We start from the raw sequence: 26613 nt of genomic DNA on the forward strand, positions 1-26613 counted from the left end.
GGGAGGAGTTCCCCCATCTCTGAAGGAGAAGATCCTTTTCCCAGGATCCTCTGAGGATCTCCCTCAAATTGGAAGATCTGTACCTCCTCTTCAAAGTGGGTCTGTTTGGGTCCTTTGTTTCTCCTACCTCCTCTCTGCTCCTTAGGAGGCAGACTTTCATCAGGGGCAGGAGATTTTGTTTCCGGTTCCTGGGTTTCCAGGGGCTGTTTACAAGTGGGGAAGGAAGCTTCCTCCAAGGCTTTACACCCCCCTTCCCCTTGTGCCTCCTCCCTGGGAACCGGTGGGTTATCAGGGTGCTGCCCCATCATTGTTCTGGAGCACCAGGTCCAGAGTTTGGGGCATTCTGCGGTGGCATGCTCATCTGAGGGTTCTGTTGAGCCCTCAGTATGTGACCCAGATCCCGTGCCATATTTTGGACCTGGCGCTCAAGTTGGGAAACCCGCTCAAGTTGATACAGGGTTCTGTTTTCTCCCCTGGGCTGATCCCGGGAAGGGTAGCTATCCCTTCTCGGTAATGCCCCGGGTTGGGAAGATTTGGGTACCCCTCCACCATTGGCCTCCCCTCTCCCGGATTAGGTTGTCTGGGCTCAGGGAATTGGGGAAAGAAGAATGGATGGTTTTGGGGCTGGACACCTTGTGGATACCTGGGAAAAAAGTTCTGCCCAGTGTTTGGGGAATTTCTGCCCTCCTGTGGGAAGTTAGGAGGGAAGTTCCCTGGGTCAGGTGCTTGGCTGGATCCCCCCTTGGGCTGGAGGAGTCCACACATAACCCAGGATTAGTCGGTTTCCCTTGTAGCGGGGACTTACATTGTCAAGGGAGCGGGGGACCCCATTTGTGGGACTACCTCCTCGACTCCCTGTCTGTGACTGGCCCGAGGGCCTTCTGGGCTGATAATTATTTGGTGCAGGCATGTTTTTAGGCCCCCCATCTCCAAATCTAAAACGGGGGCAACCTTTACCTCTGCCACCTTGGCAGCAGCAGGGGTGCTGTTGGTTTTGGGGTTTTTCTGCGCATTACTTTTATTTTCTATGGGCTTCTGCACCTCATAGATCCGGGTGGCTTGCTCAATGACCCAGTCTAAAGATCTTTTCTCGTGAAAATCTCTCACGAGCTGGGTCATTATGTACTTGGGAAGAGCATGGAAAAGTGTGTTGATGAATTCTCTGTTGTCCGTGCGCACCCTTCTGGTAGTCTGCGCCAATGCACGCTTCAATTCTTGCACGAATTCTTGTGGGACCTGATCCTCCCCACATTGCAAATTGTAGGCTGCCTTGCGAGCCTCTTGGGGATTTCTATGTACAGAAAATTGTTTCAAGATGGCCGCCCTATATGTGGACCATCTTGAATGGTTTTGGTCCTCCAGCCCCGCAAAGAAACTGGAGTATTCAGGGGAGAATGTCCATTTGACGTACTGGATGCAGCTACTGCTATCCTTCAAATGGAAAGTCTCCATCATTTGCTCATAGAGCTCCAAGTGTTCCCAAACAGAATACTTGGCGTTCTTATGATAAGGCGTGATAACACTCCTGATTGCCTTAATCTGTTTTTAGGGGTCCCTTAAGCAGGGCCCTTTTCACCTCATTGGCCTTTTTGGTTCGGGTAACCCTGGTCCATTCATCCTCTGATTCAGAAGCACTGCTCCCAGAGGTGCCCGTCTGATCTTCCAGGATTTCCCGGATTCTGCGAGCCTGGGTATAGCTGGCAGAATGTGGGGACCTGGTCTCCTGTGTCCTGTGACGCTCAGAGGAGTCTTCAGATCCCTCCTTGCTACCAGGATTTAATGGGTAACCCCCCCACTGACCTAACTGGGCAGAGGTTTTCAGGATGCCCTTAGTGGGCCTACTCTCCTGGGGTTCCCCACTAAATTGCACTGTACTTAGGTGCCCATACCCGGATGCCCGCCCATCCATTCCTGGGTGGTAATGGCCTATGAGCCCCATCCTTTTGGCTGGATAGTAATCTGCCATCCCTATGGCCCTGTGCTCATGTGCACCAGAGGTATTAGGGCTCCTGAGGTTATGCTCAGGCGTTTCCCTTTCCCAGCGAACCTCATCTCTATCAGCCCCTGCTCCCTGTTGCAATGCAAGAGCCTGCGCTTTCAGTTCCTCAGTTAAGGCCTTGCTAGACTATCAGTCTCTCCTGCATGGCTACCTGTTGCTGGAGCCTATCATTGTGCTGGCAGAGAGCCTCATTCGCTCTCTGTGCCTCCTGATTGGTCCTGGAGTACTGGGCCAGTCTTTGCTGCAGGAGGGTTACCTCCTGAGTCCCATCCCTACTGGCCTGCTCCTTTCTTGCCAGAGCCTCTTCCACCCTCCTGGTGTGCTCTAACAGGTTCTGATGCTCTTTTTGGAGGTCACCCAGCCCTTGGAGGGCCAAGTTATTTTCTTCAGTTTTTCTTTTTAAATGGCAGACTTCATGGCCTATGGTGTCCCTTTCCTGACTAAGAGTCTGCATCTGTGCCGCCAGGTCGTCCCTTTGCCTTTGAAGGGCACAAGCTTTCTGGTGCTCCTGATCAAACTCTGCCTGGGTATCCAGGTCTTTCAGGATCAGTGTATTGCTCTCTGCCTTTTCCCTATCTAGGTGGCTTTTCAGGGTGACTACCTGCTCAGCACATGCCCTATTGAAATCTAATTGTTACTCCAGCTTTTTCTGGCTCTGCAGTAGGGAGTCCAAACCTTCTTGGTACTCCTTTTGCAAGGCCAGAAATCTGGTATCCTGGTCAGACTTTTCCTGTTGCAGGATACACATGTCCTCTTTGATTTTAATGAGATACTGTCTGCTCTCATTTTCTGACTCCTGGCGTCTGTGCATCCTCTGCTCAGAAGAGACCAGGTCAGATTGGGCCTTCTCTAACGCGATCTGTTGCCTATTTTCCAGATCTTGGCCTTCAGCACATTTGACCTGCATGGCTCCCATATATAGATACAAATATGCCACTATCCTAACCATCTTGTCGTGTTCATCTTTAGCTTTAGGAGCCATGTATAGTTCACTCAGGGCCACATGTAAGGGACCCTGATCTCTCCAGATATCTAACCCAGTTGCAGTGACCTGTCGTGTGATTGCCTGCAACCACGCATCCTGGCCCTGCTCAGTCCATTCCCCTCTCACATATAGCGTGTGTAAGAAGTGCTCTCTGGCTATTTTGATGTCTACCAGTGTCGTCATTCTGGAATTTGAGTTCCTTCCTGACTTACAGAAGTTTGTATTTTATTTTGCAAAACAGACCGTTTCCTTAGAGCGTTCCTTTGAGGAGTGCTTTCACAGTGTAAAGCAGCGTGGTGATCTAACCGGATATGTGTATCTGGTCAGTTGGCACACTGTATTAAGCTGCACAAGTGGTAAATCTAACCCAGAATATCCCGTCTCCGAGCCCCCACTTTGTAAGCGGATTCAATTCAACACTATAGCTAAGTCAATGCCTAGTCTGGGATGCTGAGGGAAACCCTTATTGATATATTTTTTTATGTCTAGTTCATTTACTCTGGATGACAACCCTTATATAACACCCCTCTCTCAGAATCCCCCCGACCCCGCTGAGCCAAGAAGTAGGTTTGTTTTGCAAATTTAAAAGGTTTATTTGAAAATTAAACAATATATATCTATCACACTTTTATAGTAAATTAATATTTGATAGCACACTTGTGAGGATGATAGTGATCAACAATGGATAATGTTACAGTGGTACACTCTTTTTGATGGCTTAGAAGTGATATAGAGAGGATGAAGTAGCTGAGAATGCTTTTATGGCTTCAAGGACAATGCAATGATGAATGAAAATGCAGTACAGAAAATAAACTTGATGTGACTTCACCAAAGACAATGTAATCACTTTTCTTTGACAATTCACCCCCCCCCCTATAAAAGGTAAAGAGATGGGAGGAAAGCACACAGTTCTCAGGAATGCAATCAGATATAATTCAGTTCCCCTCTAGCAAGCTTAGAGGAAAACAGGTAGGAGTTTTAAACACAGGCAATATACTTTGATGTGGTTGCAATTAAGTGAAAAATATGCGAAAAATGCTTTTAATTCCCTATAGGAGGGAGTTAAAAATTCCCTGCTTTCTGGATACTGCTACATGTTCTTGCAAACATTTTGGCAAACAATTAAAACAGCTCGCCCGGCTGTTGAATAGTTTGGTTGGTTTTGAGGCCTGCTGAAGAGGATTTCGCTTGTGGATTCAGGCCTCTCTGCTACAAATTCTGGAGTTAATTTCTGGTCTCTGGAGATTGATGGATTTGAAGTCTGGATCTCTGGATGTGAAGTCTGAAGTCTCCCGGCAAAGCGTCCCGCAAGAAAGTGGAAAGTGAATGTCTCTACCTGGGTTTCAATGTTCCTTTCATGTTATTTGAAAATGGGTGTGTGCCTGGGCCTAGCTAAGCCTGCCCCTCTCACTTATCATTGGCCAAGCTTTCCTCTCTCCCTGGATTGGGGGAACTGGGTTGTGTGTCACCTTTATGGCTTACAGAAAGACACTCCCCTTGTCAATGTGCACACAAATCTATTTCTGATCCAAATACATATTTCCCAGATACACAATTTGGTTGAAATTACATGTACATATTACAGATTCCTTATGGTCCATGCTTGTCCAACTCTGATCTTCTTGGGGGCTTGCATTAAAAAATGACAACTTAATTTCATTTTTAATTGGTTTACCAATGTTAAATCTGTATCAAAAATTACACCAATGTACACCCTCCTTCTACACACATTCCAGTAATTTACTAGGTTTCTAGCATAAACCCGGTGTCTGTAATATCAATAAATAGCGGGGTTTCGCCTCAGAACATGGTACAAAGTTGAATCAAGTCTTGAATTGTGGGGACATTTCTTGGATTAAGGTTCTCCAAATTGCAAATTTTTGTGAGCTTAATACAATATTTTAGAAGCATTTAACTTAAACATATATTTGTTGCAATAGGAATCCACACTCAAGTCTGGCCCGCCCCTCGAAGCTGGGTAGGTCAGCTCACATGTCCCTGCTCCCAGGCAGAGCTCTGTTTACAGTCCACATCCAAAATTAACATACTCCATTCAAGGGAAAGAGTCTATTGTGTGGGTCTCTGGGGTGAGAAGGTTTCCCAGCCTCTTGGCCTGTTAATTGAATCAGATTGTCTCTGGGAACAGCAGGTGGTTAAGAATTTTAATTAACCAACAGGCTTTGAAGTCCTAGTTAGGCTGGATCCTCTTGCACTCCTGAGATACAGTCCTACTGTCAGAGTTTAGACCACTTGCGCCGGTGTGTGGACAAAGCTGGTACTGCACCCATTTTTGGGATCTGTCTTGAATTAATGCATTTCAATAGAGTGGTCTTTTGCTTGATAGTATAGGACCCTTGCTTAACATTGATGGCATCCTTACAGTAGAGTGGTGATGTGGAACCCCCCACAAGAAGGTTGTATCTTTAGAGTGGTCTTGTGCCCATGATTTTAGCAACTTTTTGACATGAAAAAAAAACGGATTTTGAACAGAACCACCTTTCTTTGCACTGGTGGGTGGCAGATTAGGTGACCATTTTGGTGTGCGCAAACTGCGCAGTTCTCCTGGATTCTGGCGTGAATGTGGGCGGCGACAGCTCATCCCCACATCTACCCAGTCTATTGATTTAGTTTGTTCTGGGATAGAATAATGGGCGGCGACAGCTCATCCCCACATCTACCCAGTCTATTGATTCAACATGGGTCAAAACCCTTGACACCGTGCATTATACAAAAAAAGATGCAGTCATTTCTCCATTCTATCTTTTCATGGACATCCTTTTGCCAATGCTGGTTTTCTCATATCATACAGGTCCCTATATTCTCGTGGCTCTTACCAATGCTTGTTTTCTCGTATCATGAAGTTCCTTATATTCTCGTGGCTCTTGCCAATGCTTGCTCATCAATGCTTGATTTCCAAAATCACACAATTCATTTTTCCCAGGAGTTTCCCAAACCTTACTTTCAACCGGATGGTTTTTAAAAAGTACTCATTTTCATTTTCATTCAGTTCAGTATTCAAAACATACTTGTTTCATTTAAATCGGTATTCATTACTGGCTTTACATGCTCACTTGCCACCCGCTGGCCGCATTGCTTGATTGACTCATGGTCAGAGCTTACAGAATCAAGAGAATCTCCAGCCACCACAAGCTCTTCCTCTCTTATGTGGTGCCTCACTCCGTCTCCCCAGTGACTCTCTGTGGCTTCGCTCACCCCGCTGATGCTTCTCTCGCAGCCCGGACTCACACGACAGCTTCACCTGGTCACACCGGTTCACTTCTCGCAGTTCTCCACCGGCCTCCAGCTTCTTTCGGCTTTGCTTCCCGCTTCACACACTCTGCATCCGTCAGGGGTTCTCGAGTGCTCCGCTTGTCACACCGCCTTCCAGCAGAGGTCTGCTATCGTCCTGCAGTCCGTAGACCTGCTTCCACAGCTGACTCAATTTTCCCAGAACTTCCTGCTTTTAGTGTTCCTGCGGGGTTGATCAGTCAACAAAGGACTAGACCGCTCACTGTTGGATCCGGAGTTCTGCATTACTCGTGCTGGCCTCCTCTTCATCCAAGTTCACAACTGCTGTTTGTATGTATCTGCATTAATAAAGTGAGGCTGTGTTTCTCTAGTTGGTCTTGTCATCATCCCAGAACAAAACAGGTGTTTCTTGGGGAATGTTTTAGGGGAAAAACAGGGAAGAGATCACCAATAGTCTATAAAGGCTTGAGGGACAGAAGATTAATTCTGAAAGGGAAAAGGGGGATACCATGCCTCACCTAAGGCTACCTCATCTCGACTCCCCAAGTCTCCTCCACCCAGGTAATCCTCCCTCACATATCCACCCCCAGGGTCAGGATCCAAGAGCAATGGCCTTTCCCTGGCCACGTGGCCATGGGAGAAGGATATGTTGGTGAGAGAAGTGAGGACACCTGGTCTTCACTCTGACACCTCTGTAAGAGTGAGGCTGAATCGACAGGGGAAACTTTCATCTCTTATTAAGACAGGGTGTAGCTTTAAACAGGGCTGTGTCCTAGGCCCCTTACTTTTTTGCCTCTTTATTTCTGATATTAGTCTTGCATTTGAAGGCATTAGCTGTTTCCCCCGTTGTCCTGCAGATAGTCTTATGAGTTACTTTTATATGCTGATGATATGGTCCTATTAGACTATAGACTCATTTGGCTACATCGTCAGGAAAACCATCTTATTATAAATGTAAGTAACAAAAAAGTGTTTAAATTCAGACCTGGCATGAAAGCACAATATAACACATTTCAATGCAGTTTGTGTAATGTGGAGGTTGAGCGTGTCTCGAACCTCATATATTTGATGTTCTACTTATTCGAGTCATACAATAAGATTGAACTCCTGGTCTAATACAAATCGAAAATAACTGTTTTGGCTGCCAAAGCCTCTTACTTAAATAAGAGATGCCGTCAATTCTCACTAATACCAGTCATCAAATTTTATAGCAAGAAGGTGATGCCTATAATCACTTATGGTGCTGAGACCCTGTTTCTGTCTGCCTTGACAGATTGGTAGTGTCTTGAGGGTTGTTTTTGGCAAAAGGTGCTGAAACACCCTTGTGACATCCCATTGGTAGTCCTCAGGTATGAGGTAGGCCTTCCTTCAATCAAAATATGCAAACTGTGGAAAAACTTGACAATGCTCTCTAAAATAGACCAGACAAAGGAAAAAACAATCTGGTAGGAAATAAAAAGGTTAATGTCGGATCAAAAACAGCCCCCTGTTTAACCAGTGTTAGGCACGTTTTAATGACATCATACATAGATATAATTTAAACATCGAGTCGATTAACCTCTTCCCAACCATGTCCAAAAGGAAGTTGTGGGAAATGGAATGGATTCATACAATCGAAGAAGTGAAGAAATATTGTTTGTACTTGGGCATCTTGGTTGATGTAAGACCTGTGGGAGTAATACCAGCTTACTTGATTAAATTCCCAAGCCCGTACTGGCGCTCTCAGTTACTGAGGCTAAAGCTAAATCTTCTCCCGACCAGAGAAATTTTGGGTGCCAGAGAAAATGTACAACAGGCCTTCAGCTTGTGCCGATTTTGTAGCATGCAAGGTCAAATAGAAACAGAGTCACATAATTTCGGACTGCCATCCTTTAAATGATCAGCAATATTTTTATTTTGAAGATCTTATAGAAAGACACAGGACCTTTACTAGTGGAGTCGTGTGGCAAAACATCAAGAACTCTAATGGGTCAAATACTTGGAGCCTTGCTACTGTGCACCTTTTAGGAGATGCAATAAACCATAACCATATATTACTTTGGAAATGTTAGAGGGTTTATGCTAAGAACTATGTATTTGTTTTTCTTAAATAGGTGAACTTTTTGTAATATCTATAGTTATATTTATTGAGTTTTCCTTTTTGTGCTATGAAATGTGAAAAGAAAGTGTATCCTGTTTTCATATATTGGGCCTCATTACGAGTTTGGCGGAAATTTGCCAGTGATTCCATTAAACCGGTGGCACCATTTCCGGCAACCACAGAATCACCGGCACATCACAACCCTGCAGGAAAGAGCAATCCGGCATGCCGGTAATGGTGTGACCAGCATAACGGAAACACCATCAACGGCCATTAAAGTTGGTGGCACTGTCATCAAAAATGCCACTGGCACTGTTACCTGCGTGTATCCAATGAAACACCAGCAATGGAAACACTGGCAAAAGAAACAATGTCATTGCAGGAACTGTAAACTCGCCGGTGGCCATTTTGAAAAACCCAATCCACATAAAATCACCAACTTCCTGTTCCAATCCTGTCACTGTGATAATACAGCTTCCTGACAGCAGTCATGAAATCTAGAGTCCCTAATGTGCGCCCACGGAAGCCATGCTTCACAGAGTAGGAACTGGCCGTGTTGACGGAGACCACAGTAGAAAATACTGGGGAACTGTTTGCCACCGACCACAGGCGCAGTAGCCAACTGAGCAAAAATGCCATATGGGAGGAGGTGGCACACAAGGTGCACCCAAAAAGACTGCCACAAGCAGTGGGGTGACCTACGCCTGAGGGTCCGCAACCTGCTTTCGGCCCACAGGAAGAAGTGTATGGTCACTGGAGGTGGGACGGCCTCCCCAATCAAGCTCATGCCATGGGAGGAGAAATGCAGCAGTGTGCTGCACCTTGAAGGAATCGAGGTAGTGGGAGCAGCAGAGGCCATGCAGGGACACCTGCAGAGTGCAGTGAGTACAGCGTGCCACACCAAAACAACTATACACAGTGGACAGGGAAATGCAGCACACACTACCAGGAGACATGTCCAACTGCATGCCACCAAACCAAATCCAACCCATAGATTGGCCGAAATCCATGGCAGTTGCCCAGAGGTACCCAGGTATTGCCTCCCCAAACATTCAAACACACATATCGCCACATGAGTACTGGTCATGTGCACAAAGTAACGACATGAGAAGCAACACATACACGAGGCACACACCAGACCAAGGTGGCGTGCATGCACCACAAGCAATGTTTCTCCATACCACACTCACCTGCATGCATGCATCTAAGCCATCTTGATGTCATGATGCCATGCACAGGCATCATGTCACACAATGTCGAAACTGCCTGTTGCAAGGCCATAGGATGTCACAGAGGTGAATAACGGCATTCCAATCTCAACTCAACAGGCACCTCGTTTGACAGAGAGAATGGTGGACAGAGTACATCCCAGCCACCGACACAGAGTAGGAGGTCCACACCAGTTGCCACCACTGCCAAAGTCACACCAGCCCTGCCTACACAATCTACAGACCCTGTGAGCATGCCAGCTGCCCCTGAAACAACACCACCACCCACAGAGGCACAGCCAGCTGCCTCTGCAGCTGCACCACCAACCACAGAGTCACAGCCAGCTGCCTCCACAGCAGCACCACCACCCAGATAGGCACAGCCAGCTGACCCTGCAGCAGCATCACCACCCACAGAGGCACAGCCAACTTCCCATGCAGCAGCACCACCACCCACAGAGGCACAGCTGGCTGCCCCAGACACACATCTGTGTGACCCACCAAGATGGCCACCACCCCCACCAGCCTCTCAGATATGTCACCATGTCCACAGATGACAATGCAGGGCAGGAGGGCGGGGACAGCACCAAGGGGTCAATGGACCACACTCTTTACCATCACCCCCTTTCAGTCCATCAGACCCCCACAGCCCACCTCCACCACCAATTCCCAGTATCCGGGAAATGGATGCACACATCTGGAGGACCGAAACAAGGCAAGAGGAGATGGCTGGGTGGCAGCAGCTTGAGGAAACATGCATTATGGGGGAAAGTGTGCAATCCACCGGCCATCGCTGTGTCCGTGCCCGGGGCCGCTCCACATGCACAATGGTCCTGCTGGCACAGAGGGTCCGGGAGGTGAACCAGGAAATCTCTGCACTAGCTGAATCCCTCACCCTTTCCATGTAGGCGGCCCTAGAGCATAGGAATGGGGCTAGTTCTGACCCCCCCTACCATCACCCCACCTGCCAGCTCCCAACAGAGCAGTCCAAGTCACTGCTCCTTACTTATCAGGGTCACCAAAAAATGGCATGTCCGGTGACACGAGGCCACAGAAGTGACCCAGTACAATAGTTAATGTGACACTACTGCATCCTAGGGGGTGTTTCCGGGGGTGTGTGTTTGGCAGGGTGTTTTCAGGAGGGTGTGTTTGGGAGGGTGTTCTATGTAGGATGTGCTTGGGAGGGTGTTTTAGAGAGGGTTAGTTGGGAGGGCTGGGGAGTGTTAGTTGGGAAGGGGGAGGTGGGCAGGTCTAGTTTGGGAGGGGAGGTGGGGCAGGATAGTTTGGGAGGGTGAGGTTGGCAGGGTTAGTTCGGGAGAGGGTGGTGAGTCAGACTATTTTGTGAGAATTGCCCCATTTAAAATACATAGGCCCTCATTACGACCCTGGCGCTAAGGGATTACCGGTACCGGTAAGGGTACCGGTACCGGTAATCCCTTGACGCCTGATTAGGAGGTCCCTTTGCGGGTCCCGACCTTAACGGCTGGTACAGACCAGCCATTAAGGTAAGGACCCACAAAGGTAGCTTGAAGGTGATTACAGTACCGCATTTTGCGGTACCATAATTACTGCCTTCCCCATTCCCATTGAGCCCTATGGGGAAAAAATGGGAATGGGGAAGGGCCAATGGTAAATGGGGAATTACCACCCCACCAACCTTGTAATGGGGCGGTAATTCCCCAAGTCACCATGGCGGATCCGGTAAATTACCGGCGTTAACCATGGCGATAATAGCGTCATTGGGTAACGCCAGGGCCGTAATGAGGGCCATAGTTTTGCAAAGGCATTTACGTCTGGACATTCAATTTGTGAAGTGGTCTGCTCTATTATTGCACTGCATCACATGCAGTGTGTGCCATGGGTTGTGTGCAGTTGATGGGCGCTCAAAAGTAGTTCTCAATGAGATCCTGGTGGGCTGCATGCCCATCCCTGACATCCCTGTGTTGGTGTTGTTGCATATGTACAGCTGCATCCCTGTCACCATCGTCATCAGCTCTGCTGGAGGCATGTCCATGTCCGGGGTCAGAGTTTCATTCTGCCTGATTCACATATTGTGCAACATTACACAGGCAGCACTATCTTCCCCACCCTCACTGGCCTGTACTTCAGTGCCCCACCTGAGAATTGAAGGCACCGTAAACGTGCCTTCAACAGTCCAAAAGTCTGCTCCATTGTCATCTGTGTTCGGATGCGAGCGCGATTATATGGTATTTCCTTGGATTTGTATTTAGGGAGTAAAGCCCAGGTAGGCGCTAATGTGCAGGCAGTGTTCAGCACCTTGCACCTCTTGGGACAGGCTCTACCGTTCATCCCAACCAAGGATCATGCAGTGGTGGTCGGAGTCTTGGTGAATTTGCAATATTGTAAAGGGTTGTTATCAGGCATCGCATCTATACAAATCTATAGGTTGCAGAAAACCCAACATGCGGCTTTCAGATGATTTATACAGTAAGAAAATCTTTCCCAACTTAAAGGCTGCGTCGATCCCTACACTGGCTGTCGGTGAAGGATCGTATTGATTTTAAAATTCTCTGGTTGGTTTTTTAATGTTTGAACATGCTTGCTTGGCAGCTGTGGTCCTGTGATAAAATGTTCCTGCAAATCCCCCCCCCCCAAAATGTCTATTTAGAGGTGACTGTAGGTTTGCATTATATGACCCAAAGTTATGGAACAGGCTTCCATTTGAAATTCGAGCCATTAAAAACCTCAGTCTGTTTCACAAAAACTTAAAAACCCATCTGTTCAAATAACTATGATAGGATGGTGCTAATGTAGGAGGTCCTTTAAGAGTAATCTTTTGAACCTGGTAGAAATGTGCTTTTGTATGCATTGTTTGCTTGAGTGTATTGCCAGATGCAATTTGGTTCATCAAGTGTGCTATATAAATGCCTCAAAATCAAAATCAAAATTTCCTGCTGAGTCTGGGGAGCTCTCACATGGGTCATTAGGCATGGTAATAAAGGATAATCGTAATCCCCTGCATGGAATGGTACAGCGGGATGGCCATTAGTGACTGGACAGTGCATACATATAGGGATGTGAGTGAGTGACACATGCATCTGGGTCTGTGTACTTGTGGGCCCTCTTGCATCTTGATGCACCCAGTAACAGGCTATGCTGGTCAGGCCATGTGTAGGGTCTGTCTCCCAAGGATGGGTTGATGGGGGTGGTTGGGGCTGAGTCAAGACATGATGGTTATTATGACATGACAGTGATGCATTCTGATACCTGCAGTGCATTGCATGTGCCTGCCCGTCCATGCTCAGATTGTGATGGCGTGTCCATCCATTGACACATATGGTAGATGCAAGTCATGGCCACCCACTATTGCATGCTGATTGTGTCCCTGCATTGGCATGGTGGCTGTGAGCCACCCCCTGTGTCCTGGTTCCCATGCGTCTAGGTGTGTGTGTGTTGATGCTTTCACTCACCCAGTAGCCAGTTCCGCTGTCCCATATAATGCACCATGTACACAGGCACAGTGCTGTTCTGCAGCAGTGGGTGATTGTCAGGTCTGTATCACAGACAACCTGCACATTTAATGAGTGGTAGAGCTTACGGTTTCTTTACACCTCCTATGATGCGTGGGCAGCTACAAGCTCTATATGTGTGCAGTCCACTGCTCCCAATACATTAGGCATGCCCGCAGGTGCATGGAAGCAGACCTTGATGGCATTGACCTGTGCCTGTTTGGTAGGTATGGCGATGTGATGCGACACATGGCGCAGAAGGGCATCCAGGACCTGCACCAGCACAGTTGAAAATGCCGGCTGCAAGATGCCATGTAGCTTGCCAACTGAGTGCTGGAATGTGCCCATGGCAAGAAAGTGCGGCACTGACACCACCTTCTACAGGGGTGGTATGGCAGTCCGGTTGCCTATGAGGCTGTGGATGTCATCCTAGATGAGCTGAACAATTTCCAGGATGGTCTTCCTGTTCAGGCGGGTTGGTGTATGGATCTACCTGCCAGTCTGGGGATAGGGTGTGGCCCTAGTGCGGGGTACACTTGCATGCCATTGTTTGTCTGCATTCTCCTTCTCCTACTGTTCCTACGCCTCCTCCTCCTCCTCCACTGCCTGTAATCCTGTTACCGCTGATGCAGCTCCTGCTCCTGGAGCACGCCTCCGGTGCGCCATTTGCATGCCATTGATTGTCTGCATTCTCCTTCTCTTCCTGTTCCTACTCCTCCTCCTCCACTGCCTGTAATCCTGTTACCACTGATGCAGCTCCTGCTCATAAAGCTGTACTTCTGCATGCAGCACCACCTGTAACTACTGCCACGAGGGGCTTCTTAGTTGTGTTGGCCAATGTGTGTGGTGTGCGTGGTCCTTTTCAGCAGTCCCCGTGCTCATTGTGTGCAGATAGGGGCATTGGGAGCACCTGTGCCGTGTTCTTCCACACCTGTGCTTGGTTACCACCTACTCTGTGGTGCCGGGACTGGCATTTGTGTGCCAGTGTTTCCGGGAAAACCGCTGATGTGATGTCATCTTGTTAATGTGGTGCCAGTGTTCCCGACACGGCTCACAGAGTTACCCATTGTTTCAGTTCACTGTGCTACCAGTGACGGTAGCACAGTGGAGCTTTTACCGGTGCTGTTGTTAACTGCATTCCTTTACGTAGTGGTGCAGTCCGGAAAGTGTGCCGTTAATCAGAATTACAGGCACATTATTTCCACACCGCCACACTTATAATGAGGCCTCTTTGTAGTTATAGATTGTATTTCTTCTACTTCTTGTATTGACAAATATTTTTTTCGATTGTCTCTCTTTTACAATGTTTATGTTAAAGGTTAATACAAAGTTAACCAAACAAAAATTACATTTTTTTTAAATGATAGTCAGCCATTTTGATTATTTAGTAATTAGATTTTCTGACACCACATTTTACCAATCCCAGATTTATTGTGTGGTTTTCCCATGAAACAATGTAATATGGGTATTTTAGTCTTGTTTACATCAAATGGTGGCCAAGAAGTTGTTCCTACTTTAAAGTTTAATGAAGAAAACATTTTAGGTATTGTTTAATCTGATGCACATGTGTGGGCAACACATAATCTTGACTCAATCTTTTTAATTGAACATACACTGTTAAACTCTGCATTGGGGTAGCTACTGCAACTGATGAAGAACTCAGGATATTAGGAGACCAAATGGTTCCTATTTCTTTTAAACTTCAGTATGCCTGAGCTCGTTTAGGGATATCGATCTGGGGTATTGATAAACATATTTAGACACATTAATTTTGAAAGATGTACTGAATGTGGAGATGGCCCAAGATATTCAATGGATACAATGTTTAAAAAGAAGATTGACATAGACCTAGGCCACTTGTATAACCATTCAGAGTCAACAGATAAGAACTCCAATTAATTGTTAAACCAGACCATTCAATTCAAACATGATTTGGCTTTTATATCATCAGAGGGTTGTAAATTCAACCATGGCTAATTATCTTACTCAGGTGGCTAACAGCTGTCCTAAGAGATTAATTACACAGCTGTAATTTTATCAACTTCCATTAATTTTATATATGCAAGCATGAAATAAGGATCAATTAATATTTTCTATTTGCGATAATAGTTCAATTGAATCAAATACGCAAATATTGTTATTCTGTAATTTGTACATGGTGCCTTGAAAATCTTTTTACAGCCATTATTAATGTTTATTTGTTGGGTCATTTATAATGCACTTAATACCAGCGAGTGGTTTCTAAGCATGGGATCAGGATTGAAACCTGTGTTGCGTCAGATTGTTTTCGGTTCTAAAACAAACGCGTTGCCCCTAAGCTATCCATTCTCCCTTCCTTAAGATTCCTGAGCTATCCTTCCTTTCTTCCTTCCTTAAGATTACTTAATTTTAGTTTAGACTGGCATCTGTGTATTCAAGGCAAGCTCATGATCCACAGCTCTGTTGAGGACTTGAATATTTTCTGATATGTGCAATGCAATTTAGAAAAAAAGAAAATTGGTACTGTATAGTTTATTAACTATGATATAGAAGAAATAGATTGGTATTGTATTGTTTGTTATGTATCCTTAATCAGATGTATTGCTCTGCAATGTTTTAAAAAATATTGGATCGATTAATGCATTGTATTTTTCATTTATGAGCTTGATGAATTTTGTATTTTGTATTTTTGTACTTAAATTGTCTATGATGTCGATGATGACTATGGAGTGAGCAGCAAATCCCAGAATCTCAGAATTGTTTGGACATAAGCATGAGATTATATCCAGAGTTGTCCCTCCTCCTATTCTTAGTTCCCTCCTGTTATTTTTTGCTTCTGTCTTAACTCCTGCACCAAACCCTCCTCCTGTTCTGCTGATCATACTCATTCTTTCCACTCCACTTCTACTCAAACAATGAGAGGTGGTTAGGAAGGGAGAAATAACTGAAGGGAGGGATGGGGAGTTGGTACAGGAGTTGATCAAGGGACAAGTCTGATACATGAGCAGAAAACACAGTAACAATTGCATTCACAAGGCAAATAATATCAGAAATGATTAAGGCGATACTGTGGGATGTATTGACCCACTCTGCTATACTATGCAGCCTCAATGTGCTATATATGGTGCGAGAAACAGAAAGATGGCGGCAATACCCTTGTCCACGCCAAAACCTCCAAAACCGTGTTGTTCAACAAACAAAAAGATGGCTGCAAACTGCCACCCATGGTGCATGTGTGGTGGAAAAGAGCACACGATGCAGAAAAAGTGCCAGTGGGCTCCATGACAAATAAACATAGAGTACAGAGGGAGCAACAGCGCTTTGCAAGTTAAACTCCAAAATTCGCCTGTAAATGACATTTACTTTGTTGCTGAAACTTCAAAATACCTGTAAGTAACACAGTCCAACACTTAAAATCTTGCTTGGCGCTAAAATCCATTTAATCTAATGAAGCACTGTGAATGTATAAGGTCCTGAAATGTTAAAAGCGAAACATTTTCTCAGCAAACCCGGATTGCGTGTGAATGACAGTTCCTGTCAAAAATCTGTGTGCAGCCTCATTGGGCTACATGTGAGTGTCTAAAGTAAAGATCTGCCGGATTAGCAAATATAAAAGGACTGTTGCTGAAAGGAACATGGATCTCAGTTGTTTTGATCCCACAGGTTTAAATCTAAGAATGCAGTTTATCTATGTAAGCTGATGCAACAAGTTTGTTTTGTGCTGATTTTTAAGACAAGAAATTAAGAATTCAACTTGGGCTGGCTGGGCCTGCAAGAAGTTGAAAAACAGGTTTCCACCCAAGCAGAGGGCATTCCTCTCAGCAGATGCTCACTGACATATGATAATTGTGGGGTAGGGCAGACTTGTGTCTGCTCCCAAGGACTGAACAATGGCAGATTCTCCAGGCCAGGAAATGGCGTGGAGGAAATAGCGGTATCCGTTATGTTCCTACACAGTTAAGGGCTCCCGGAGCAAAACTCTGTTTCCAAAAGGCGCAGTGGTGCAGGACCAGTGTCAACTTCTTGGGGCATGAGATAACTCCTGAGGGTCTCTGTCCCCAGGAAAAGAAAGTAGAAGCACTCCAGAAACTAAAAGACCCCACAACTCTGCAGGAGCTAAGGAGCCTCCTTGGACTGACTAATTACAGAAGAAAGTTCATTGAGGATTATGCAGAGATCACAAGATCCCTGATCCATCTGTTGAAGGGGGGGGGTCAAGTGGGAGTGGGGTCCAGAACAAGCCGAAGCAGTAAGACAACTCAAAAGAAGCCTCTCATAAGCGCCTTGCCTAGCTTACCCTGCCAAAAACAAGGCATTCTTCTTGGAGACAGGGTTCTCAAATACATGCTTGACAGCAGTATTATATCAAAAGCATGACAAGGTCAATAAATTAATCTCCTATGCGAGTAAGACTTTATCCTCTGTGGAGGAAAAATTCAATGACTTGCGAAGGCACTCTTGGCAACGGTGTGGGCATTGAAGAATTGCCACCCCTTGATCCAGGGGGAACACATCATAGTGCAGACTCCACACCAGCCTCTGCAATATCTTCAAAGTGACAGAATCCGGGCCGGAAATGTGAGTAATTCCCAAATTACTTCCTGGATTCTTCCACTGCAAGGCTTTCCTGTGGAGGTCAGATATGGCAAAAACAAGAAGAGTCCCCTCACGCAAGGTCTGGCTGACTTGCATGATTGTGCCAGAGAAAACTGTGTTGAGGACGAAAGTCTTAAAATCAAGGACAACATGGAGGCATACCTTAATTCCCCACACAAAGTCTATGAAGAAGACAAGTGTGAGGAAATGCCCACTGTCTATGTGAATGTGTGCTCCTACCATGTTGACAACAACAGGGAAAAGGAACTTGTGGCTGGCGTGGGAAATACATGGGTGAATGATGCCCAAGAGCCCTCCGCTGGGTACAAAATCAGTCCTCGTAGTAGTCAAGTGGCAGAGCTGATGGCTGTGCATCAAGCCATCCTCACTGCTGTCCAACACCAACTCCATGAACTGGTCATAATCACTGATTCAGATTATGTACTGAACAGGTTTGTGGAGCACCTGGTTAATTGGAAAACCAGAGGCATGCTATGTGCTAACAATAAACCACTAAAACATGGAAAATTAATATAAAATATTGATGATCTGGTCACCTCGAATGGGATGACCATCTACTGGAAAAAGATCAAGGGTCATTCTAAAGTAGAGGGACAAGACAAAACTGGAAATGACTTAGCTGATCAGCTGGCCAAAACCAGAGCCACCCAAGGGGATCTACTTGAGATTGAGTCCCTTTTGGGGGTATTCCAGGTCACTGTTGTCACTAGGTCCCAGACAAATGCTCACAATGAACTCTCAACTTCCCAATGGAGTAAGGAGACCCCAGTTGCTGATTTGATTATGGCTCAAAAAGGGGATCCAATAATTGGTAAGTTTTATCAACACATTGAGGACCCTGAGAACTTTCCCCTGATGGATACTGATTGCATTGGGAAAGAGGACCTCAGAGTGTTGATGAAATGTCCAAAAATGTTCCGAATCCAAGACGGGTTGTTGGTGATGAGATCCATATCTGGCCATGACCCGTGGGTGGTCCCTACCTCATTCCAGATCCTGATGCTAAGTCACGCCCATGATGCGGCCACAGCCGGTCATCGGGGGTTTTATACGACAGATTGCGAGAGATTGCATACTGGCCAAACATGGGGCAGCACTTCGACCAATACTTGAGGGGTGTCTTGTGTATGCACAATTTCAGCCAACATCACTCACACATCGTGCTCCCCTCCAAAAGAGGGGGATGACACTGCCTTGGTCAGATTTGCAAGTCAATTTTATCAGGCCTGTGATTCGCTCCTCTAGGGGGAACAAGTACATGTTGACCGTAACATGCTTGTTTACTAAATGGGTGCAATGTCTCCTGGTCCCAAATTGCAAGGCAGAAACAGCAGCTGCCCTGATGATCAATCACATCATCTCGCATTTTGGACTACCCCAAAGGATTGAGTCAGACCGAGGTAGTCACTTCACTAGCAAAGTGATGACAAAGATGTGGGAGATACTTGGGGTAAAAAGGAAACTACACATTGCCTACCGGCAGTCCTCTAGTGGTGGAGTTGAGAGGTACAATAAAATTATTGTGAGCATATTAAAAAAGTTTGTGGCAGATTCTGGGCCAAGTTGGGACATTCAATCTCCCCTTGTCCCGATGGCCATCAGATCTACCCCTTCTTCTGCAACAAAAATGTCTCCATTTGAGCTGATGACTGGATGAAGAATGGTGCTACTCCAGCATCTGCTCTACAGAACCCAAGAGCAGACCTTGATAAATGCCTCCAAAACTCATGAGTATGTTGAGAATCTGAGAAAACATCTTCAACATTCTTTTGCATAAGCTCAGCGGAATCTAGAAAGATCTGCAGACATTATGAAGACCCACTATGACCTTAAGATAACTAAAAAGGCATATCAAGTAGGAGACTGGGTCTACTTGTACAATTTCCAAAGGAACCAAGTCAAAGAGCACAATTTCCTCCCAAAGTGGCGGGGTCCTTTTGAAATTGTGGACAGAATCTCACCAGTCGCCTACAGAATCCGCATCCCAAAGGGCAATTTGTGGGAGGGGCAAGACAAGTGGGTCCGCATAAACCAGCTAAAGAGTTGCCACCCCAGGCATACTTTGCAGCAGATGGAAGAGCGTACTGGAAACCCAGAGGGGGAAAATCCGGACGGCTAGACAAATTATTAAATATTCATTGATTACACCTCAGAAAATTAGTAAATGATCACTGAATAATAGATGGGGAATATTGCCAATTGCTAGGGAATGCAAGTGTCTTTCCCACTGCTGAGATCCCCCGAAGATGTGTGGGCACAGTAGTAGGAAAATGTTCATAATTGTGTTATGTTCTGTTTTCTAGTATTGGCACTAAAATCCCCAGACTCACCAAGGAGGGCCACTCGGGGACCTGGAGGAAAAACCCAAGGAATCCGGAGTGTCATCCCATTACAACCTGAAGCAGCGAGGAGAGTGTGTCGCCTCAATCGCTGACGGGAGAAGCAACTGAATTTCTCCACATGGACAGAAAAAAACATCCCACTCGCCCAACTCCCCCTCGACTGGAAGTCAAAACTAAGTCGGGAGGGGTAATCTGTGGGATATATTGACCCACTCTTCTCTACTATGCGCCTCACTCTGCTATCTATGGTGCGGGAAACAACAAGATGGCGGCAAAACCCTTGTGCGCTCCAAAATCGCATTTTCAACACACAAAAAAAGTGTCTAAAACTAAAGATCTGCCGGATTACCAAATATAAAAGGACTGTTGCTGAAAGGAACATGGAACTCAGTTGTCTTGATCCCACAGGTTTAAATCTAAGAATGTAATTTATCTATGTCATCTGATGCAACAAGTTTGTTTTGTGCTGATTTATAAGTCAAGAATTTAAGAATTTAACTTAGGCTGGCTGGGCCTGCAAGAAGTTGAAAAACAGGTTTCCACCCAAGGGGAGGACATTCCTCTCAGCAGATGCTCACTGACATATGATAATTGTGGGGTAGGACAGACTTGTGTCTGCTCCCAAGGACTGAACAATGGAAGATTCTCCAGGCCAGGAAATTGACGTGTGAAAAGGTTGTAAACTAAGCTTGCAGAAGGAAATCCCAAAGGTGGGGGGCTGCTCCTTGCCTCCAGTGACAGACAAAAGTTGGACCATTTGCTGCTAAGAATATGTAATGAACATTTTTTAGAGACTTATAACTCTCTATCAGGAGTGGTGAAAAATATTAAAAGGGCGGAGTTGTTAATCTAATTTTTGTCCCTACATTTCAAACCGTGGTGGAACTGTGTAGCATATTCTGAACAGGAATGGCAATATATGTGGTTTTATGGGAACTGTATTTATGCTAGAATTGTTAAACTTTGCACACACAACCCTATGGTAAACACGCATATTTGTGTACATTTGGAGAATGTTTGGAGAATGTTTTCATGGAGAAATGGACGAAATGCTGGCAAAAGGTGAAACAAGGTCTCACAGCTGTGGGATTTTGAGGAGCAGATACTCCATGATATATGTAATCCTTGTATGTGATTTTCACAGAGGTTACAAATATATAAATATATATTTTAGACAAAATTCGATTTTGATACTAGTGGCTAGGGGAGGTTTCTAAGGATTGTAAAAACCAAACCATAAATTTGACATCATCTGTCCTTGATCCAATCACTCGGATGCAAGGCGGAGAAGAGGCTCTGATCCATCCCAGTTCACAGGGGCAAGCTTAGTTAAGCCGGCCCAAGGCCTCTATCATCAATTAATCCTCAACTAATCCTTACAACCCAGTGGAGCGCTGTGGTGTGGGGAAGCATCCTGAAGCTATCTGGCTTGCTACCAAAATGCTTGCCTGCTGAACTCGCAATCCCGCTGATCTGAAATATCCAGAAACAAGAAGGGCAGATCCCATGCAGTTCTGGTGACCGGCCTAGCTGATCCTGTCTCGCGCCTGATGTGCTGTCCTTCCCTGATATACCGATCCATTGACCAGAATCTTGATGGGCTAAAATCTTAAATCCCAGTAGATTGTGAGTATTAACAGGACGCTAGAGAACTATTGCATACCTTGCCTTAACTGTACCACCCTAACCTCTGAACTATCCTTACTTTCATAACCAGTAACAGTGGCAAAATCTTAGTGCTATCTTATTCTGTCTATTTGCTCTCTAACGCTCTCAGTTTTGAAGATGGAAACAAAATTCCCACTGATACCTAACATCCTCAGCTATCTCCATAACTAAAAACTGCATCAGAACAGTGTATTTGACCCTTTTTTAATCAAAAATCGCATGGTAAAAGTTTACAGCGAATTTACCTTTTGCAAAGGTTTTACACGTGTAAATTGTCTTTAAATTATTTCCCACTTTGCCTTTGAGATTCCAAATGTTTTCTTGTGATTAAATCATTGCCTTTGATTGCTTGCATCTGTTCAAAGTGGCTCCCGTAGAAATATATAATAATTTAAACATTTTTGACCACATTTAGTGTTTTTGCTCAGCCAGTTTCAAAGCCATCCTGACAGTTGAAAAGTCAAATCCGTTTTTCTTTTTTGTTTAAGGGGGGGAGGTGGGAGTGATATTCTGTTGGTTCTGTATTATTCCTGAGTACCTGCTCTCTCCTCAGATCTATTTTATTTGCCTATTGGTGGGTTGAGGGGTGTTGCAGGGGGAACCTCTAACCATAGTGCTATCTGTTCCAAACCAACCTAAAAGTATTCTTTTCTGTGCTGCATTCTTTTTGTGTTCATTATCTGATTCCCAGTGCATTCAAGATATTATTCATTGTCCTTGTCACCCATTGGTGATTGTTGTTACCTATTAAAAACATATTGGCCCTCATTACGACCCTGGCGGAAATCGAAAAACGATGGCGGAAATGCAATACCGCCATCGAATAGCGCTCGGTGCGACTATGACCCGTCACCGCAAAGTACGATGCCATTAGCGACACCGTAGTGAACGCCAACGCTAACTGCACCAAGTACGCGCGCGCGCGCCATGCCAAACCGTAAATACCACCATGGCGCAAGGGTACGCGAATTCCGACCCTAGCGGACATGTACCTAACGCCATCAAGCACGGCGGAAAGTACCATTCCGCCATGGTGAGAAGTACGGCATCGCGAATCAACCGTAAACGGCCCCACTGAGTGCCTGTACACCGCTCCCTGGCCACATAGTACAACTCCCCGTAGGTGCAATGAAGTCACAATGCAACCAGTGAAATGTACAAGTCACCCATGCATGCCAACGAACAAAAGAATCTCAAGAGGGGCCAATGGGAGCTGCAGGGCACAGATGGCACGAATACAGAAGCCATTCCAATGGACATGACCACAGTCCCCCACCAAGAAACGCACGCAAACACAGGCACCTGTGACCAGCAATATTCCGAAAATCACATCATTCCACCAGTCCACCTGGCTGACCGGCATCTGTTACACAAAACCTAATCCCCCGCCCATGAGCATGACATCATTAAAACAGTCATATTGGCAGCCCTCATCCCTGACCTCACTGGGCTTCGTAGGCAAACGCGCCCAGCACAGTACCACGCAACTATACTCCGAAGCTGGAACCCAATGCAGATCTCCTCACAATACATCGCTCCCCAAATAGGAATATGCCACATCACTTGCAAAGAAGAACGCTACACGGCCCATATCAGAATAGAAATTTAATGCACAACAAATTCACCAAGCCCATACAGCCATTAGGCCATGAACTCCAAAACACATTTCACCATTGTGGGCTGCATCCGCAAGAAAGGACCAGCTACTTCTTGTGTGACGCCCTGTTCCTTCATGGTACACAGAGCCACATTCTCGTACGAAAAGGCAACATGGAAGCGCACAGAACCACAGGGCCGTCCCAATGGGGAGGCACTAGTCCAGCTGAAAGGCCGAAATGTTGCTCCGAGCCACTAGTACTGCGTAAGGGCATGTGGCCCATTGGCGATCGTCCCATAAGATCGTAATGCTGCTCCACTGATTAACACGAAGCAGCAGGTGTCGGGAGTAAAAGCCATCTGCAGGAGTGGCATACAGATGGCAGTGGCAAAAGGGGAGGAGATACCTGTCAACCAAAAGAAAAGAAAAAGAACAGAATGGCCATCAGAACTACATTCGAACAACTCACTTCAATGATCACACTAAATCCACAGCCATATGCATGCTAGCCCACTCCAAAGGATCATCACCACCCCAAAACCACTTGCGACTCATAACTATCTATATCGAGGTGTAAACACCATCACAAACGAGTGTACCTGTGCATGCGTCTGTGAAAACAGAATCCATCAGATGGGATTGGTAACGTGCATGGACACAAGTGTCTGAGGGCGCGTCGAGACAGGGAGGGCTCAACAAGGCCAGATAGACGATGGTCCCACTATGGCAGCCCTGCATCACATAGCGTAGGGGAGGCGGATAGATCCCAAGAAGCCCTGTACATGGCAAACACTGTATCAAATCATCTGCCCATGCATCCATTCATCATTCCCTCATCCCGTAATGATAACGCCTGTTTCCATACTCACATAACATGTGAGAATTCCATTGAGTCTGTGCGTCATGCAGCCTGCAAAATCCACTGTGCCACAGCCCGTAATTCCAGTGTTGTGAAGTAACATGTATTTGGGAACGTCCGGCCTCACCGTCCACTTCGCTATTGCGCATCCCAAACTATTCATATCAATCATTGCATCCTCGCCATGGCCCCTGTCCCAAGGACGTTGAACAATAGAATGTTATATTTGCAGTCAGACCTGTGGGCATCTCCTCGCCGCTAGCTGATAACCGAAAGCGCCGCCCATCGAATTCCTCATTTGCAACATCACGTCGAAAAGGCATCTGTGGCCGCTTGAAATCACAAATTAATCCATCTAGTGCGGCTGTGTGTGAAAATGGCAACTGCCTTCACTCACAAATGGGACGCCCCGCCCGTCGTTGCAACTCGGTACAGTGATGCATGAGGGTCCACCGTTACTCGAGTACTACGTTCCACTGACCCTTCACAAGTCTGTTCGCGACTGCAAAGATTGTATGTGAAACAATGGGACCATAGCCGAATGAACATATCAACCAATGTTACACGGCCATCGGGTACAAATACATGATTGCAATAGCAAGATGCCATTCCTCGAATTGCAGCGTTGTGTGCGGGACGTGCTCGGCCAAAGGGGAGAGCAGCTTGCACAGGTGGAATGAATCACCACAGGTGGAGGCCATACAGCCTGAAATTACATAAATTGCACACCCAGTCTCCTCCCACAACCACACCCACTCCGAAATGCTACCGGCAGGACTCGCGATGTTGGCCCTGGGGGACCTGATAGCACTGCAAGTACTCCAACTCCAAGAAGAAGACGAACACCAACTACAACCGGCCGCACGGAGGAGACGCAGGAGGAGGAGGAGGGCAAGGCAGGGCCAGCAAGGGCCGCCAGCACAGCCACTACCACCACGCAGGCAGCCCGCAATCCCACGCCTCCGAGCACATCCGTTCAACCTCACTGATGAGCAGATCCACACCCTCTACCGTTTGGACCGGGACACCATAGCCGCCATTGTGGACATGACACAGGCTGACCTTGTCAGCATGATAGATAGCCCAACCGCCATCCCACCCCTACTGAAGGTGGTGTCTGTACTCCACTTCCTGGCCACAGGCACCTACCAGCACACAGTCGGACAGTTGCATGGCATTTCTCAGCCACTGTTCTCACGGACACTATTGCAAGTGCTCGATGCCCTCCTGCAGCACGCAGACGACTACATCTCTCTACCACGCTCGGAGCAGGAAATTACCAACACAAAAGTGGGATTCCATGCGCTTGGCGGCATACCGGGTTGCCTTGGTGCCATCGACTGCACCCATGTGGAATTGGTCGTCCCACATGCCATGGAGGCCCAGTACCGCAACCGAAAACAATTTCATTCTCTGAATGTACAAATGGTGTGTGACTCCAACAGGATCATTACACATTGTTGTGCCCGATTCCCTGGATCAACCCATGATTCTATGGTCTTGAGGAACTCAACAATACCACGCTACATGGAGCGACACGCAGGGTACAGATCCTGGCTACTCGGTGAGTCTCATTTCATGCATGATGATGTGGGGTATGTGATGCGGCAATGACCTGGCAGGAAGGGGGGGGGTGCGTACGTAGCAATGGCATTCCACATAATTCGTTTATCGTCCACATACAGGTGATGCTGGATATCCACTGAAGAGATGGCTCCTCACACCAGTCCGGAACCCACGGGACCAGCATGAGGAGGACTACAACCATGCCCACTCACGTACCCGTGTAGTCATTGAACAGGCATTCGGCCTACTGAAGACTCGTTTCCGGTGCCTCAGCAGGTCTGGCGGGGCACTCCTGTACCGCCATGAGAAGGTTGCAAAGATGGTTATGGCATGTGTCATGCTACACAACATGTGCGTACGTAGAAATGTGCCCATGCCCCCTGACGCAGAACTGCAAGCACCTGAAGATGGTCATGATGAGGGTGGGGATGTGGCAGCACCTCAAGGAGTCCGCGAGGCACAGGAGGGCCGTGACATTCGTCAGCATCTCATTGATGCATGCTTCTAGCACTCACGCCTGGTGGCTGATACATGGACACGGGACTCGTGGCACTGTGTGTGTCTGGTACATGCACAATATGGACTGTACGCCTATGATGGCCTAGTACACAAAGATCATTGTCCACACATCTCATTGGTTGATCGTGCATTGTTTATGGCATATGTGATATCATGTTGAACACCCTATCGACCCGCCACCCAAGTGAGCCCAACACACCCCCTCCACCCTCCTACCTCCCCCCCGAACACCAGTGTCCAAAGATGCTCATTGTCAGTGGGCAGTCGCTATTGCAAGCCCCCTCTGTGGGTATCAGGGGCACCCCTGCCTGTGGAGCGCAGGTTCCTCCCAGATCTACGTTGGGGGCTGCCCTGGACGGAACTTGCAACGGATGATGTCTCTGCCTGCTCACGTCCATGCATGTCCCTAAGGGTTTGTGAGAGCTCAGTGAGCACACGGCGCACTGCGGCAAGTTCGGCACATACGTCTTTGGAC

The sequence above is a fragment of the Ambystoma mexicanum genome, chromosome 7q, assembly GCF_040938575.1.
Source record: "Ambystoma mexicanum isolate Mex_15411 chromosome 7q, UKY_AmexF1_1, whole genome shotgun sequence".
Lineage (NCBI taxonomy): Eukaryota > Metazoa > Chordata > Amphibia > Caudata > Ambystomatidae > Ambystoma > Ambystoma mexicanum.